Source organism: Ambystoma mexicanum, unplaced genomic scaffold (assembly GCF_040938575.1).
Source record: "Ambystoma mexicanum isolate Mex_15411 unplaced genomic scaffold, UKY_AmexF1_1 Mex_scaf163, whole genome shotgun sequence".
In the NCBI taxonomy this organism is placed as follows: domain Eukaryota; kingdom Metazoa; phylum Chordata; class Amphibia; order Caudata; family Ambystomatidae; genus Ambystoma; species Ambystoma mexicanum.
In genome coordinates, this window is record NW_027182395.1 from 112,246 (window position 1) to 127,457 (window position 15,212).

Genomic DNA, 15,212 nt, shown 5'->3' on the forward strand with positions numbered 1-15,212 from the left:
AAGGCTTGGCCGTTCGGGGCCGTTCGGGGCCTTTCAGGGGTGAGGCAGGGCAAGGACAGTGTCCCCCATCTCCTCCTTGTGCTGCTGGCTGGCTGGCTGGCTCCTTTGCCTTGCTTTGCAGCTCCTGTGAAAAGCAAGCAAAAAGGGCAGACTTTTTTTTCCTCCCGTGACACAACAGCACCTTTTCCGAAACACTGGAAAAAAAAAACACATTTAAACAAAAAAATATTGCAAAGTGCTCTTCTTTCAAGAATTGCTCAGTCTTTCTTTTTCACAGCATTGTTTTCCCCAAGTGGGGAAGTGCACCAGTCCTGGAGGTACTGCAATACCAAGTTGATGCGTGGAGTGGACAGAGCAAGCTCCCATTCCATCTCCCGGTTCCAAAAATCAATTTAATATATGGTCCCCAGATAGAGGACGTATCAGATATTAAACTGATAAGAACAGATACTACACTTGATCTTAGCCAAAAGGCCGAGAAGCGATGCTCACAAAAGCTTTGCCTGAAAGACTGCTGCTCGGCAGCTCCCCTGCTGACTCGGAGCAACGCTCTGCGGCAGAGCCCCAGATTCCTCGGCCAAGAATAGCATTTGCATGACCAGCATGCCCGGCGGTATGGTAAGCATATTTTGCATGGCTCCGCCCCAAGATTTCCATGGGTCCCACAGCGCCTGGTGCGAGACGGCCAGACACAGGCTGCAGAGCTCCACCCAGCCAAGCTGCAGCCCGGCCTGGCACTGGCCCCGTCACCTAGCGGCCGAAAGTCACCCTCAGCTGCCCAGGAGATGCTCCCCCAAGTGCGTCCCCCTCAGATAAGGCTTGGCCGTTCGGGGCCGTTCGGGGCCTTTCAGGGGTGAGGCAGGGCAAGGACAGTGTCCCCCATCTCCTCCTTGTGCTGCTGGCTGGCTGGCTGGCTGGCTCCTTTGCCTTGCTTTGCAGCTCCTGTGAAAAGCAAGCAAAAAGGGCAGACTTTTTTTTCCTCCCGTGACACAACAGCACCTTTTCCGAAACACTGGAAAAAAAAAACACATTTAAACAAAAAAATATTGCAAAGTGCTCTTCTTTCAAGAATTGCTCAGTCTTTCTTTTTCACAGCATTGTTTTCCCCAAGTGGGGAAGTGCACCAGTCCTGGAGGTACTGCAATACCAAGTTGATGCGTGGAGTGGACAGAGCAAGCTCCCATTCCATCTCCCGGTTCCAAAAATCAATTTAATATATGGTCCCCAGATAGAGGACGTATCAGATATTAAACTGATAAGAACAGATACTACACTTGATCTTAGCCAAAAGGCCGAGAAGCGATGCCCACAAAAGCTTTGCCTGAAAGACTGCTGCTCGGCAGCTCCCCTGCTGACTCGGAGCAACGCTCTGCGGCAGAGCCCCAGATTCCTCGGCCAAGAATAGCATTTGCATGACCAGCATGCCCGGCGGTATGGTAAGCATATTTTGCATGGCTCCGCCCCAAGATTTCCATGGGTCCCACAGCGCCTGGTGCGAGACGGCCAGACACAGGCTGCAGAGCTCCACCCAGAGAAGCTGCAGCCCGGCCTGGCACTGGCCCCGTCACCTAGCGGCCGAAAGTCACCCTCAGCTGCCCAGGAGATGCTCCCCCAAGTGCGTCCCCCTCAGATAAGGCTTGGCCGTTCGGGGCCGTTCGGGGCCTTTCAGGGGGGAGGCAGGGCAAGGACAGTGTCCCCCATCTCCTCCTTGTGCTGCTGGCTGGCTGGCTGGCTCCTTTGCCTTGCTTTGCAGCTCCTGTGAAAAGCAAGCAAAAAGGGCAGACTTTTTTTTCCTCCCGTGACACAACAGCACCTTTTCCGAAACACTGGAAAAAAAAAACACATTTAAACAAAAAAATATTGCAAAGTGCTCTTCTTTCAAGAATTGCTCAGTCTTTCTTTTTCACAGCATTGTTTTCCCCAAGTGGGGAAGTGCACCAGTCCTGGAGGTACTGCAATACCAAGTTGATGCGTGGAGTGGACAGAGCAAGCTCCCATTCCATCTCCCGGTTCCAAAAATCAATTTAATATATGGTCCCCAGATAGAGGACGTATCAGATATTAAACTGATAAGAACAGATACTACACTTGATCTTAGCCAAAAGGCCGAGAAGCGATGCCCACAAAAGCTTTGCCTGAAAGACTGCTGCTCGGCAGCTCCCCTGCTGACTCGGAGCAACGCTCTGCGGCAGAGCCCCAGATTCCTCGGCCAAGAATAGCATTTGCATGACCAGCATGCCCGGCGGTATGGTAAGCATATTTTGCATGGCTCCGCCCCAAGATTTCCATGGGTCCCACAGCGCCTGGTGCGAGACGGCCAGACACAGGCTGCAGAGCTCCACCCAGAGAAGCTGCAGCCCGGCCTGGCACTGGCCCCGTCACCTAGCGGCCGAAAGTCACCCTCAGCTGCCCAGGAGATGCTCCCCCAAGTGCGTCCCCCTCAGATAAGGCTTGGCCGTTCGGGGCCGTTCGGGGCCTTTCAGGGGTGAGGCAGGGCAAGGACAGTGTCCCCCATCTCCTCCTTGTGCTGCTGGCTGGCTGGCTGGCTGGCTCCTTTGCCTTGCTTTGCAGCTCCTGTGAAAAGCAAGCAAAAAGGGCAGACTTTTTTTTCCTCCCGTGACACAACAGCACCTTTTCCGAAACACTGGAAAAAAAAAACACATTTAAACAAAAAAATATTGCAAAGTGCTCTTCTTTCAAGAATTGCTCAGTCTTTCTTTTTCACAGCATTGTTTTCCCCAAGTGGGGAAGTGCACCAGTCCTGGAGGTACTGCAATACCAAGTTGATGCGTGGAGTGGACAGAGCAAGCTCCCATTCCATCTCCCGGTTCCAAAAATCAATTTAATATATGGTCCCCAGATAGAGGACGTATCAGATATTAAACTGATAAGAACAGATACTACACTTGATCTTAGCCAAAAGGCCGAGAAGCGATGCCCACAAAAGCTTTGCCTGAAAGACTGCTGCTCGGCAGCTCCCCTGCTGACTCGGAGCAACGCTCTGCGGCAGAGCCCCAGATTCCTCGGCCAAGAATAGCATTTGCATGACCAGCATGCCCGGCGGTATGGTAAGCATATTTTGCATGGCTCCGCCCCAAGATTTCCATGGGTCCCACAGCGCCTGGTGCGAGACGGCCAGACACAGGCTGCAGAGCTCCACCCAGAGAAGCTGCAGCCCGGCCTGGCACTGGCCCCGTCACCTAGCGGCCGAAAGTCACCCTCAGCTGCCCAGGAGATGCTCCCCCAAGTGCGTCCCCCTCAGATAAGGCTTGGCCGTTCGGGGCCGTTCGGGGCCTTTCAGGGGTGAGGCAGGGCAAGGACAGTGTCCCCCATCTCCTCCTTGTGCTGCTGGCTGGCTGGCTGGCTGGCTCCTTTGCCTTGCTTTGCAGCTCCTGTGAAAAGCAAGCAAAAAGGGCAGACTTTTTTTTCCTCCCGTGACACAACAGCACCTTTTCCGAAACACTGGAAAAAAAAAACACATTTAAACAAAAAAATATTGCAAAGTGCTCTTCTTTCAAGAATTGCTCAGTCTTTCTTTTTCACAGCATTGTTTTCCCCAAGTGGGGAAGTGCACCAGTCCTGGAGGTACTGCAATACCAAGTTGATGCGTGGAGTGGACAGAGCAAGCTCCCATTCCATCTCCCGGTTCCAAAAATCAATTTAATATATGGTCCCCAGATAGAGGACGTATCAGATATTAAACTGATAAGAACAGATACTACACTTGATCTTAGCCAAAAGGCCGAGAAGCGATGCCCACAAAAGCTTTGCCTGAAAGACTGCTGCTCGGCAGCTCCCCTGCTGACTCGGAGCAACGCTCTGCGGCAGAGCCCCAGATTCCTCGGCCAAGAATAGCATTTGCATGACCAGCATGCCCGGCGGTATGGTAAGCATATTTTGCATGGCTCCGCCCCAAGATTTCCATGGGTCCCACAGCGCCTGGTGCGAGACGGCCAGACACAGGCTGCAGAGCTCCACCCAGAGAAGCTGCAGCCCGGCCTGGCACTGGCCCCGTCACCTAGCGGCCGAAAGTCACCCTCAGCTGCCCAGGAGATGCTCCCCCAAGTGCGTCCCCCTCAGATAAGGCTTGGCCGTTCGGGGCCGTTCGGGGCCTTTCAGGGGTGAGGCAGGGCAAGGACAGTGTCCCCCATCTCCTCCTTGTGCTGCTGGCTGGCTGGCTGGCTCCTTTGCCTTGCTTTGCAGCTCCTGTGAAAAGCAAGCAAAAAGGGCAGACTTTTTTTTCCTCCCGTGACACAACAGCACCTTTTCCGAAACACTGGAAAAAAAAAACACATTTAAACAAAAAAATATTGCAAAGTGCTCTTCTTTCAAGAATTGCTCAGTCTTTCTTTTTCACAGCATTGTTTTCCCCAAGTGGGGAAGTGCACCAGTCCTGGAGGTACTGCAATACCAAGTTGATGCGTGGAGTGGACAGAGCAAGCTCCCATTCCATCTCCCGGTTCCAAAAATCAATTTAATATATGGTCCCCAGATAGAGGACGTATCAGATATTAAACTGATAAGAACAGATACTACACTTGATCTTAGCCAAAAGGCCGAGAAGCGATGCCCACAAAAGCTTTGCCTGAAAGACTGCTGCTCGGCAGCTCCCCTGCTGACTCGGAGCAACGCTCTGCGGCAGAGCCCCAGATTCCTCGGCCAAGAATAGCATTTGCATGACCAGCATGCCCGGCGGTATGGTAAGCATATTTTGCATGGCTCCGCCCCAAGATTTCCATGGGTCCCACAGCGCCTGGTGCGAGACGGCCAGACACAGGCTGCAGAGCTCCACCCAGAGAAGCTGCAGCCCGGCCTGGCACTGGCCCCGTCACCTAGCGGCCGAAAGTCACCCTCAGCTGCCCAGGAGATGCTCCCACAAGTGCGTCCCCCTCAGATAAGGCTTGGCCGTTCGGGGCCGTTCGGGGCCCTTCAGGGGTGAGGCAGGGCAAGGACAGTGTCCCCCATCTCCTCCTTGTGCTGCTGGCTGGCTGGCTGGCTCCTTTGCCTTGCTTTGCAGCTCCTGTGAAAAGCAAGCAAAAAGGGCAGACTTTTTTTTCCTCCCGTGACACAACAGCACCTTTTCCGAAACACTGGAAAAAAAAAACACATTTAAACAAAAAAATATTGCAAAGTGCTCTTCTTTCAAGAATTGCTCAGTCTTTCTTTTTCACAGCATTGTTTTCCCCAAGTGGGGAAGTGCACCAGTCCTGGAGGTACTGCAATACCAAGTTGATGCGTGGAGTGGACAGAGCAAGCTCCCATTCCATCTCCCGGTTCCAAAAATCAATTTAATATATGGTCCCCAGATAGAGGACGTATCAGATATTAAACTGATAAGAACAGATACTACACTTGATCTTAGCCAAAAGGCCGAGAAGCGATGTCCACAAAAGCTTTGCCTGAAAGACTGCTGCTCGGCAGCTCCCCTGCTGACTCGGAGCAACGCTCTGCGGCAGAGCCCCAGATTCCTCGGCCAAGAATAGCATTTGCATGACCAGCATGCCCGGCGGTATGGTAAGCATATTTTGCATGGCTCCGCCCCAAGATTTCCATGGGTCCCACAGCGCCTGGTGCGAGACGGCCAGACACAGGCTGCAGAGCTCCACCCAGAGAAGCTGCAGCCCGGCCTGGCACTGGCCCCGTCACCTAGCGGCCGAAAGTCACCCTCAGCTGCCCAGGAGATGCTCCCCCAAGTGCGTCCCCCTCAGATAAGGCTTGGCCGTTCGGGGCCGTTCGGGGCCTTTCAGGGGTGAGGCAGGGCAAGGACAGTGTCCCCCATCTCCTCCTTGTGCTGCTGGCTGGCTGGCTGGCTGGCTCCTTTGCCTTGCTTTGCAGCTCCTGTGAAAAGCAAGCAAAAAGGGCAGACTTTTTTTTCCTCCCGTGACACAACAGCACCTTTTCCGAAACACTGGAAAAAAAAAACACATTTAAACAAAAAAATATTGCAAAGTGCTCTTCTTTCAAGAATTGCTCAGTCTTTCTTTTTCACAGCATTGTTTTCCCCAAGTGGGGAAGTGCACCAGTCCTGGAGGTACTGCAATACCAAGTTGATGCGTGGAGTGGACAGAGCAAGCTCCCATTCCATCTCCCGGTTCCAAAAATCAATTTAATATATGGTCCCCAGATAGAGGACGTATCAGATATTAAACTGATAAGAACAGATACTACACTTGATCTTAGCCAAAAGGCCGAGAAGCGATGCCCACAAAAGCTTTGCCTGAAAGACTGCTGCTCGGCAGCTCCCCTGCTGACTCGGAGCAACGCTCTGCGGCAGAGCCCCAGATTCCTCGGCCAAGAATAGCATTTGCATGACCAGCATGCCCGGCGGTATGGTAAGCATATTTTGCATGGCTCCGCCCCAAGATTTCCATGGGTCCCACAGCGCCTGGTGCGAGACGGCCAGACACAGGCTGCAGAGCTCCACCCAGAGAAGCTGCAGCCCGGCCTGGCACTGGCCCCGTCACCTAGCGGCCGAAAGTCACCCTCAGCTGCCCAGGAGATGCTCCCCCAAGTGCGTCCCCCTCAGATAAGGCTTGGCCGTTCGGGGCCGTTCGGGGCCTTTCAGGGGTGAGGCAGGGCAAGGACAGTGTCCCCCATCTCCTCCTTGTGCTGCTGGCTGGCTGGCTGGCTCCTTTGCCTTGCTTTGCAGCTCCTGTGAAAAGCAAGCAAAAAGGGCAGACTTTTTTTTCCTCCCGTGACACAACAGCACCTTTTCCGAAACACTGGAAAAAAAAAACACATTTAAACAAAAAAATATTGCAAAGTGCTCTTCTTTCAAGAATTGCTCAGTCTTTCTTTTTCACAGCATTGTTTTCCCCAAGTGGGGAAGTGCACCAGTCCTGGAGGTACTGCAATACCAAGTTGATGCGTGGAGTGGACAGAGCAAGCTCCCATTCCATCTCCCGGTTCCAAAAATCAATTTAATATATGGTCCCCAGATAGAGGACGTATCAGATATTAAACTGATAAGAACAGATACTACACTTGATCTTAGCCAAAAGGCCGAGAAGCGATGCTCACAAAAGCTTTGCCTGAAAGACTGCTGCTCGGCAGCTCCCCTGCTGACTCGGAGCAACGCTCTGCGGCAGAGCCCCAGATTCCTCGGCCAAGAATAGCATTTGCATGACCAGCATGCCCGGCGGTATGGTAAGCATATTTTGCATGGCTCCGCCCCAAGATTTCCATGGGTCCCACAGCGCCTGGTGCGAGACGGCCAGACACAGGCTGCAGAGCTCCACCCAGCCAAGCTGCAGCCCGGCCTGGCACTGGCCCCGTCACCTAGCGGCCGAAAGTCACCCTCAGCTGCCCAGGAGATGCTCCCCCAAGTGCGTCCCCCTCAGATAAGGCTTGGCCGTTCGGGGCCGTTCGGGGCCTTTCAGGGGTGAGGCAGGGCAAGGACAGTGTCCCCCATCTCCTCCTTGTGCTGCTGGCTGGCTGGCTGGCTCCTTTGCCTTGCTTTGCAGCTCCTGTGAAAAGCAAGCAAAAAGGGCAGACTTTTTTTTCCTCCCGTGACACAACAGCACCTTTTCCGAAACACTGGAAAAAAAAAACACATTTAAACAAAAAAATATTGCAAAGTGCTCTTCTTTCAAGAATTGCTCAGTCTTTCTTTTTCACAGCATTGTTTTCCCCAAGTGGGGAAGTGCACCAGTCCTGGAGGTACTGCAATACCAAGTTGATGCGTGGAGTGGACAGAGCAAGCTCCCATTCCATCTCCCGGTTCCAAAAATCAATTTAATATATGGTCCCCAGATAGAGGACGTATCAGATATTAAACTGATAAGAACAGATACTACACTTGATCTTAGCCAAAAGGCCGAGAAGCGATGCCCACAAAAGCTTTGCCTGAAAGACTGCTGCTCGGCAGCTCCCCTGCTGACTCGGAGCAACGCTCTGCGGCAGAGCCCCAGATTCCTCGGCCAAGAATAGCATTTGCATGACCAGCATGCCCGGCGGTATGGTAAGCATATTTTGCATGGCTCCGCCCCAAGATTTCCATGGGTCCCACAGCGCCTGGTGCGAGACGGCCAGACACAGGCTGCAGAGCTCCACCCAGAGAAGCTGCAGCCCGGCCTGGCACTGGCCCCGTCACCTAGCGGCCGAAAGTCACCCTCAGCTGCCCAGGAGATGCTCCCCCAAGTGCGTCCCCCTCAGATAAGGCTTGGCCGTTCGGGGCCGTTCGGGGCCTTTCAGGGGTGAGGCAGGGCAAGGACAGTGTCCCCCATCTCCTCCTTGTGCTGCTGGCTGGCTGGCTGGCTGGCTCCTTTGCCTTGCTTTGCAGCTCCTGTGAAAAGCAAGCAAAAAGGGCAGACTTTTTTTTCCTCCCGTGACACAACAGCACCTTTTCCGAAACACTGGAAAAAAAAAACACATTTAAACAAAAAAATATTGCAAAGTGCTCTTCTTTCAAGAATTGCTCAGTCTTTCTTTTTCACAGCATTGTTTTCCCCAAGTGGGGAAGTGCACCAGTCCTGGAGGTACTGCAATACCAAGTTGATGCGTGGAGTGGACAGAGCAAGCTCCCATTCCATCTCCCGGTTCCAAAAATCAATTTAATATATGGTCCCCAGATAGAGGACGTATCAGATATTAAACTGATAAGAACAGATACTACACTTGATCTTAGCCAAAAGGCCGAGAAGCGATGCCCACAAAAGCTTTGCCTGAAAGACTGCTGCTCGGCAGCTCCCCTGCTGACTCGGAGCAACGCTCTGCGGCAGAGCCCCAGATTCCTCGGCCAAGAATAGCATTTGCATGACCAGCATGCCCGGCGGTATGGTAAGCATATTTTGCATGGCTCCGCCCCAAGATTTCCATGGGTCCCACAGCGCCTGGTGCGAGACGGCCAGACACAGGCTGCAGAGCTCCACCCAGAGAAGCTGCAGCCCGGCCTGGCACTGGCCCCGTCACCTAGCGGCCGAAAGTCACCCTCAGCTGCCCAGGAGATGCTCCCCCAAGTGCGTCCCCCTCAGATAAGGCTTGGCCGTTCGGGGCCGTTCGGGGCCTTTCAGGGGTGAGGCAGGGCAAGGACAGTGTCCCCCATCTCCTCCTTGTGCTGCTGGCTGGCTGGCTGGCTGGCTCCTTTGCCTTGCTTTGCAGCTCCTGTGAAAAGCAAGCAAAAAGGGCAGACTTTTTTTTCCTCCCGTGACACAACAGCACCTTTTCCGAAACACTGGAAAAAAAAAACACATTTAAACAAAAAAATATTGCAAAGTGCTCTTCTTTCAAGAATTGCTCAGTCTTTCTTTTTCACAGCATTGTTTTCCCCAAGTGGGGAAGTGCACCAGTCCTGGAGGTACTGCAATACCAAGTTGATGCGTGGAGTGGACAGAGCAAGCTCCCATTCCATCTCCCGGTTCCAAAAATCAATTTAATATATGGTCCCCAGATAGAGGACGTATCAGATATTAAACTGATAAGAACAGATACTACACTTGATCTTAGCCAAAAGGCCGAGAAGCGATGCCCACAAAAGCTTTGCCTGAAAGACTGCTGCTCGGCAGCTCCCCTGCTGACTCGGAGCAACGCTCTGCGGCAGAGCCCCAGATTCCTCGGCCAAGAATAGCATTTGCATGACCAGCATGCCCGGCGGTATGGTAAGCATATTTTGCATGGCTCCGCCCCAAGATTTCCATGGGTCCCACAGCGCCTGGTGCGAGACGGCCAGACACAGGCTGCAGAGCTCCACCCAGAGAAGCTGCAGCCCGGCCTGGCACTGGCCCCGTCACCTAGCGGCCGAAAGTCACCCTCAGCTGCCCAGGAGATGCTCCCCCAAGTGCGTCCCCCTCAGATAAGGCTTGGCCGTTCGGGGCCGTTCGGGGCCTTTCAGGGGTGAGGCAGGGCAAGGACAGTGTCCCCCATCTCCTCCTTGTGCTGCTGGCTGGCTGGCTGGCTCCTTTGCCTTGCTTTGCAGCTCCTGTGAAAAGCAAGCAAAAAGGGCAGACTTTTTTTTCCTCCCGTGACACAACAGCACCTTTTCCGAAACACTGGAAAAAAAAAACACATTTAAACAAAAAAATATTGCAAAGTGCTCTTCTTTCAAGAATTGCTCAGTCTTTCTTTTTCACAGCATTGTTTTCCCCAAGTGGGGAAGTGCACCAGTCCTGGAGGTACTGCAATACCAAGTTGATGCGTGGAGTGGACAGAGCAAGCTCCCATTCCATCTCCCGGTTCCAAAAATCAATTTAATATATGGTCCCCAGATAGAGGACGTATCAGATATTAAACTGATAAGAACAGATACTACACTTGATCTTAGCCAAAAGGCCGAGAAGCGATGCCCACAAAAGCTTTGCCTGAAAGACTGCTGCTCGGCAGCTCCCCTGCTGACTCGGAGCAACGCTCTGCGGCAGAGCCCCAGATTCCTCGGCCAAGAATAGCATTTGCATGACCAGCATGCCCGGCGGTATGGTAAGCATATTTTGCATGGCTCCGCCCCAAGATTTCCATGGGTCCCACAGCGCCTGGTGCGAGACGGCCAGACACAGGCTGCAGAGCTCCACCCAGAGAAGCTGCAGCCCGGCCTGGCACTGGCCCCGTCACCTAGCGGCCGAAAGTCACCCTCAGCTGCCCAGGAGATGCTCCCCCAAGTGCGTCCCCCTCAGATAAGGCTTGGCCGTTCGGGGCCGTTCGGGGCCTTTCAGGGGTGAGGCAGGGCAAGGACAGTGTCCCCCATCTCCTCCTTGTGCTGCTGGCTGGCTGGCTGGCTGGCTCCTTTGCCTTGCTTTGCAGCTCCTGTGAAAAGCAAGCAAAAAGGGCAGACTTTTTTTTCCTCCCGTGACACAACAGCACCTTTTCCGAAACACTGGAAAAAAAAAACACATTTAAACAAAAAAATATTGCAAAGTGCTCTTCTTTCAAGAATTGCTCAGTCTTTCTTTTTCACAGCATTGTTTTCCCCAAGTGGGGAAGTGCACCAGTCCTGGAGGTACTGCAATACCAAGTTGATGCGTGGAGTGGACAGAGCAAGCTCCCATTCCATCTCCCGGTTCCAAAAATCAATTTAATATATGGTCCCCAGATAGAGGACGTATCAGATATTAAACTGATAAGAACAGATACTACACTTGATCTTAGCCAAAAGGCCGAGAAGCGATGCCCACAAAAGCTTTGCCTGAAAGACTGCTGCTCGGCAGCTCCCCTGCTGACTCGGAGCAACGCTCTGCGGCAGAGCCCCAGATTCCTCGGCCAAGAATAGCATTTGCATGACCAGCATGCCCGGCGGTATGGTAAGCATATTTTGCATGGCTCCGCCCCAAGATTTCCATGGGTCCCACAGCGCCTGGTGCGAGACGGCCAGACACAGGCTGCAGAGCTCCACCCAGAGAAGCTGCAGCCCGGCCTGGCACTGGCCCCGTCACCTAGCGGCCGAAAGTCACCCTCAGCTGCCCAGGAGATGCTCCCCCAAGTGCGTCCCCCTCAGATAAGGCTTGGCCGTTCGGGGCCGTTCGGGGCCTTTCAGGGGTGAGGCAGGGCAAGGACAGTGTCCCCCATCTCCTCCTTGTGCTGCTGGCTGGCTGGCTGGCTCCTTTGCCTTGCTTTGCAGCTCCTGTGAAAAGCAAGCAAAAAGGGCAGACTTTTTTTTCCTCCCGTGACACAACAGCACCTTTTCCGAAACACTGGAAAAAAAAAACACATTTAAACAAAAAAATATTGCAAAGTGCTCTTCTTTCAAGAATTGCTCAGTCTTTCTTTTTCACAGCATTGTTTTCCCCAAGTGGGGAAGTGCACCAGTCCTGGAGGTACTGCAATACCAAGTTGATGCGTGGAGTGGACAGAGCAAGCTCCCATTCCATCTCCCGGTTCCAAAAATCAATTTAATATATGGTCCCCAGATAGAGGACGTATCAGATATTAAACTGATAAGAACAGATACTACACTTGATCTTAGCCAAAAGGCCGAGAAGCGATGCTCACAAAAGCTTTGCCTGAAAGACTGCTGCTCGGCAGCTCCCCTGCTGACTCGGAGCAACGCTCTGCGGCAGAGCCCCAGATTCCTCGGCCAAGAATAGCATTTGCATGACCAGCATGCCCGGCGGTATGGTAAGCATATTTTGCATGGCTCCGCCCCAAGATTTCCATGGGTCCCACAGCGCCTGGTGCGAGACGGCCAGACACAGGCTGCAGAGCTCCACCCAGAGAAGCTGCAGCCCGGCCTGGCACTGGCCCCGTCACCTAGCGGCCGAAAGTCACCCTCAGCTGCCCAGGAGATGCTCCCCCAAGTGCGTCCCCCTCAGATAAGGCTTGGCCGTTCGGGGCCGTTCGGGGCCCTTCAGGGGTGAGGCAGGGCAAGGACAGTGTCCCCCATCTCCTCCTTGTGCTGCTGGCTGGCTGGCTGGCTCCTTTGCCTTGCTTTGCAGCTCCTGTGAAAAGCAAGCAAAAAGGGCAGACTTTTTTTTCCTCCCGTGACACAACAGCACCTTTTCCGAAACACTGGAAAAAAAAAACACATTTAAACAAAAAAATATTGCAAAGTGCTCTTCTTTCAAGAATTGCTCAGTCTTTCTTTTTCACAGCATTGTTTTCCCCAAGTGGGGAAGTGCACCAGTCCTGGAGGTACTGCAATACCAAGTTGATGCGTGGAGTGGACAGAGCAAGCTCCCATTCCATCTCCCGGTTCCAAAAATCAATTTAATATATGGTCCCCAGATAGAGGACGTATCAGATATTAAACTGATAAGAACAGATACTACACTTGATCTTAGCCAAAAGGCCGAGAAGCGATGTCCACAAAAGCTTTGCCTGAAAGACTGCTGCTCGGCAGCTCCCCTGCTGACTCGGAGCAACGCTCTGCGGCAGAGCCCCAGATTCCTCGGCCAAGAATAGCATTTGCATGACCAGCATGCCCGGCGGTATGGTAAGCATATTTTGCATGGCTCCGCCCCAAGATTTCCATGGGTCCCACAGCGCCTGGTGCGAGACGGCCAGACACAGGCTGCAGAGCTCCACCCAGAGAAGCTGCAGCCCGGCCTGGCACTGGCCCCGTCACCTAGCGGCCGAAAGTCACCCTCAGCTGCCCAGGAGATGCTCCCCCAAGTGCGTCCCCCTCAGATAAGGCTTGGCCGTTCGGGGCCGTTCGGGGCCTTTCAGGGGTGAGGCAGGGCAAGGACAGTGTCCCCCATCTCCTCCTTGTGCTGCTGGCTGGCTGGCTGGCTGGCTCCTTTGCCTTGCTTTGCAGCTCCTGTGAAAAGCAAGCAAAAAGGGCAGACTTTTTTTTCCTCCCGTGACACAACAGCACCTTTTCCGAAACACTGGAAAAAAAAAACACATTTAAACAAAAAAATATTGCAAAGTGCTCTTCTTTCAAGAATTGCTCAGTCTTTCTTTTTCACAGCATTGTTTTCCCCAAGTGGGGAAGTGCACCAGTCCTGGAGGTACTGCAATACCAAGTTGATGCGTGGAGTGGACAGAGCAAGCTCCCATTCCATCTCCCGGTTCCAAAAATCAATTTAATATATGGTCCCCAGATAGAGGACGTATCAGATATTAAACTGATAAGAACAGATACTACACTTGATCTTAGCCAAAAGGCCGAGAAGCGATGCCCACAAAAGCTTTGCCTGAAAGACTGCTGCTCGGCAGCTCCCCTGCTGACTCGGAGCAACGCTCTGCGGCAGAGCCCCAGATTCCTCGGCCAAGAATAGCATTTGCATGACCAGCATGCCCGGCGGTATGGTAAGCATATTTTGCATGGCTCCGCCCCAAGATTTCCATGGGTCCCACAGCGCCTGGTGCGAGACGGCCAGACACAGGCTGCAGAGCTCCACCCAGAGAAGCTGCAGCCCGGCCTGGCACTGGCCCCGTCACCTAGCGGCCGAAAGTCACCCTCAGCTGCCCAGGAGATGCTCCCCCAAGTGCGTCCCCCTCAGATAAGGCTTGGCCGTTCGGGGCCGTTCGGGGCCTTTCAGGGGTGAGGCAGGGCAAGGACAGTGTCCCCCATCTCCTCCTTGTGCTGCTGGCTGGCTGGCTGGCTCCTTTGCCTTGCTTTGCAGCTCCTGTGAAAAGCAAGCAAAAAGGGCAGACTTTTTTTTCCTCCCGTGACACAACAGCACCTTTTCCGAAACACTGGAAAAAAAAAACACATTTAAACAAAAAAATATTGCAAAGTGCTCTTCTTTCAAGAATTGCTCAGTCTTTCTTTTTCACAGCATTGTTTTCCCCAAGTGGGGAAGTGCACCAGTCCTGGAGGTACTGCAATACCAAGTTGATGCGTGGAGTGGACAGAGCAAGCTCCCATTCCATCTCCCGGTTCCAAAAATCAATTTAATATATGGTCCCCAGATAGAGGACGTATCAGATATTAAACTGATAAGAACAGATACTACACTTGATCTTAGCCAAAAGGCCGAGAAGCGATGCTCACAAAAGCTTTGCCTGAAAGACTGCTGCTCGGCAGCTCCCCTGCTGACTCGGAGCAACGCTCTGCGGCAGAGCCCCAGATTCCTCGGCCAAGAATAGCATTTGCATGACCAGCATGCCCGGCGGTATGGTAAGCATATTTTGCATGGCTCCGCCCCAAGATTTCCATGGGTCCCACAGCGCCTGGTGCGAGACGGCCAGACACAGGCTGCAGAGCTCCACCCAGAGAAGCTGCAGCCCGGCCTGGCACTGGCCCCGTCACCTAGCGGCCGAAAGTCACCCTCAGCTGCCCAGGAGATGCTCCCCCAAGTGCGTCCCCCTCAGATAAGGCTTGGCCGTTCGGGGCCGTTCGGGGCCTTTCAGGGGTGAGGCAGGGCAAGGACAGTGTCCCCCATCTCCTCCTTGTGCTGCTGGCTGGCTGGCTGGCTCCTTTGCCTTGCTTTGCAGCTCCTGTGAAAAGCAAGCAAAAAGGGCAGACTTTTTTTTCCTCCCGTGACACAACAGCACCTTTTCCGAAACACTGGAAAAAAAAAACACATTTAAACAAAAAAATATTGCAAAGTGCTCTTCTTTCAAGAATTGCTCAGTCTTTCTTTTCACAGCATTGTTTTCCCCAAGTGGGGAAGTGCACCAGTCCTGGAGGTACTGCAATACCAAGTTGATGCGTGGAGTGGACAGAGCAAGCTCCCATTCCATCTCCCGGTTCCAAAAATCAATTTAATATATGGTCCCCAGATAGAGGACGTATCAGATATTAAACTGATAAGAACAGATACTACACTTGATCTTAGCCAAAAGGCCGAGAAGCGATGCTCCACAAAAGCTTTGCCTGAAAGACTGCTGCTCGGCAGCTC

The 15,212-nt window shown here is 53.0% G+C and overlaps 19 non-coding genes across 19 annotated transcripts; all 19 read right to left on the reverse strand.

Annotated features, from left to right (window-relative positions):
- Positions 1-295: 295 nt before the first annotated feature.
- On the reverse strand, positions 296-486 carry LOC138554500 (U2 spliceosomal RNA). Its single transcript, XR_011297501.1, has one exon. It is a non-coding gene; the product is annotated as a U2 spliceosomal RNA (small nuclear RNA).
- A 627-nt stretch (positions 487-1,113) lies between these two features.
- Positions 1,114-1,304, reverse strand: LOC138554501 (U2 spliceosomal RNA). The gene has a single exon (XR_011297502.1). It is a non-coding gene; the product is annotated as a U2 spliceosomal RNA (small nuclear RNA).
- Positions 1,305-1,927: 623 nt separating this feature from the next.
- On the reverse strand, positions 1,928-2,118 carry LOC138554502 (U2 spliceosomal RNA). The gene has a single exon (XR_011297503.1). It is a non-coding gene; the product is annotated as a U2 spliceosomal RNA (small nuclear RNA).
- A 627-nt stretch (positions 2,119-2,745) lies between these two features.
- On the reverse strand, positions 2,746-2,936 carry LOC138554503 (U2 spliceosomal RNA). Its single transcript, XR_011297504.1, has one exon. It is a non-coding gene; the product is annotated as a U2 spliceosomal RNA (small nuclear RNA).
- A 627-nt stretch (positions 2,937-3,563) lies between these two features.
- LOC138554504 (U2 spliceosomal RNA) lies at positions 3,564-3,754 on the reverse strand. The gene has a single exon (XR_011297505.1). It is a non-coding gene; the product is annotated as a U2 spliceosomal RNA (small nuclear RNA).
- Positions 3,755-4,377: 623 nt separating this feature from the next.
- On the reverse strand, positions 4,378-4,568 carry LOC138554505 (U2 spliceosomal RNA). Its single transcript, XR_011297506.1, has one exon. It is a non-coding gene; the product is annotated as a U2 spliceosomal RNA (small nuclear RNA).
- A 623-nt stretch (positions 4,569-5,191) lies between these two features.
- LOC138554506 (U2 spliceosomal RNA) lies at positions 5,192-5,382 on the reverse strand. The gene has a single exon (XR_011297507.1). It is a non-coding gene; the product is annotated as a U2 spliceosomal RNA (small nuclear RNA).
- A 627-nt stretch (positions 5,383-6,009) lies between these two features.
- LOC138554507 (U2 spliceosomal RNA) lies at positions 6,010-6,200 on the reverse strand. The gene has a single exon (XR_011297508.1). It is a non-coding gene; the product is annotated as a U2 spliceosomal RNA (small nuclear RNA).
- Positions 6,201-6,823: 623 nt separating this feature from the next.
- LOC138554508 (U2 spliceosomal RNA) lies at positions 6,824-7,014 on the reverse strand. The gene has a single exon (XR_011297509.1). It is a non-coding gene; the product is annotated as a U2 spliceosomal RNA (small nuclear RNA).
- Positions 7,015-7,637: 623 nt separating this feature from the next.
- LOC138554510 (U2 spliceosomal RNA) lies at positions 7,638-7,828 on the reverse strand. Its single transcript, XR_011297511.1, has one exon. It is a non-coding gene; the product is annotated as a U2 spliceosomal RNA (small nuclear RNA).
- Positions 7,829-8,455: 627 nt separating this feature from the next.
- LOC138554511 (U2 spliceosomal RNA) lies at positions 8,456-8,646 on the reverse strand. The gene has a single exon (XR_011297512.1). It is a non-coding gene; the product is annotated as a U2 spliceosomal RNA (small nuclear RNA).
- Positions 8,647-9,273: 627 nt separating this feature from the next.
- Positions 9,274-9,464, reverse strand: LOC138554512 (U2 spliceosomal RNA). Its single transcript, XR_011297513.1, has one exon. It is a non-coding gene; the product is annotated as a U2 spliceosomal RNA (small nuclear RNA).
- Positions 9,465-10,087: 623 nt separating this feature from the next.
- On the reverse strand, positions 10,088-10,278 carry LOC138554513 (U2 spliceosomal RNA). The gene has a single exon (XR_011297514.1). It is a non-coding gene; the product is annotated as a U2 spliceosomal RNA (small nuclear RNA).
- A 627-nt stretch (positions 10,279-10,905) lies between these two features.
- Positions 10,906-11,096, reverse strand: LOC138554514 (U2 spliceosomal RNA). Its single transcript, XR_011297515.1, has one exon. It is a non-coding gene; the product is annotated as a U2 spliceosomal RNA (small nuclear RNA).
- A 623-nt stretch (positions 11,097-11,719) lies between these two features.
- LOC138554516 (U2 spliceosomal RNA) lies at positions 11,720-11,910 on the reverse strand. Its single transcript, XR_011297517.1, has one exon. It is a non-coding gene; the product is annotated as a U2 spliceosomal RNA (small nuclear RNA).
- Positions 11,911-12,533: 623 nt separating this feature from the next.
- Positions 12,534-12,724, reverse strand: LOC138554517 (U2 spliceosomal RNA). The gene has a single exon (XR_011297518.1). It is a non-coding gene; the product is annotated as a U2 spliceosomal RNA (small nuclear RNA).
- A 627-nt stretch (positions 12,725-13,351) lies between these two features.
- LOC138554518 (U2 spliceosomal RNA) lies at positions 13,352-13,542 on the reverse strand. Its single transcript, XR_011297519.1, has one exon. It is a non-coding gene; the product is annotated as a U2 spliceosomal RNA (small nuclear RNA).
- A 623-nt stretch (positions 13,543-14,165) lies between these two features.
- LOC138554519 (U2 spliceosomal RNA) lies at positions 14,166-14,356 on the reverse strand. Its single transcript, XR_011297520.1, has one exon. It is a non-coding gene; the product is annotated as a U2 spliceosomal RNA (small nuclear RNA).
- A 622-nt stretch (positions 14,357-14,978) lies between these two features.
- LOC138554520 (U2 spliceosomal RNA) lies at positions 14,979-15,169 on the reverse strand. Its single transcript, XR_011297521.1, has one exon. It is a non-coding gene; the product is annotated as a U2 spliceosomal RNA (small nuclear RNA).
- Between the last annotated feature and the right edge of the window lie 43 nt (positions 15,170-15,212).